This window comes from Etheostoma spectabile, chromosome 9 (genome assembly GCF_008692095.1).
Source record: "Etheostoma spectabile isolate EspeVRDwgs_2016 chromosome 9, UIUC_Espe_1.0, whole genome shotgun sequence".
Classification (NCBI taxonomy): domain Eukaryota; kingdom Metazoa; phylum Chordata; class Actinopteri; order Perciformes; family Percidae; genus Etheostoma; species Etheostoma spectabile.
The window spans coordinates 25,059,030-25,059,338 of NC_045741.1; the positions used below are offsets into that span (position 1 = coordinate 25,059,030).

Below are 309 nucleotides of genomic sequence, written 5' to 3' on the forward strand. Positions count from 1 at the left end.
GTGGATCTGGAGAAGGCATATGACCGGGTCCCACGGGAGAAATTCTGGGAGGTGCTGCGGGAGGTCCTGCGGGAGTTCAGGTGGGCTCGGGATCTCATCGCTGCTTTTTGCGGATGATGTGTTCCTGATGGCATCATCGGTCTGTGACCTTCAGCACTCACTGGATCGGTTTGCAGCTGCGGCTGGGATGAGGATCAGCACCTCTAAATCTGAGGCCATGGTTCTCAACTGGAAACCGATGGAGTGCTTTCTTCAGATAGGAAGTGAGTCCTTACCCCAAGTGAAGGAGTTTGAGTACCTTGGGGTCTT

The 309-nt window shown here is 54.4% G+C and overlaps 1 protein-coding gene across 3 annotated transcripts in view; it reads right to left on the reverse strand.

Moving 5' to 3' along the window:
• Positions 1–309, reverse strand: part of rab6ba (RAB6B, member RAS oncogene family a) — a 40,623-nt gene that overhangs the window by 8,468 nt on the left and 31,846 nt on the right. The window lies entirely within an intron of this gene.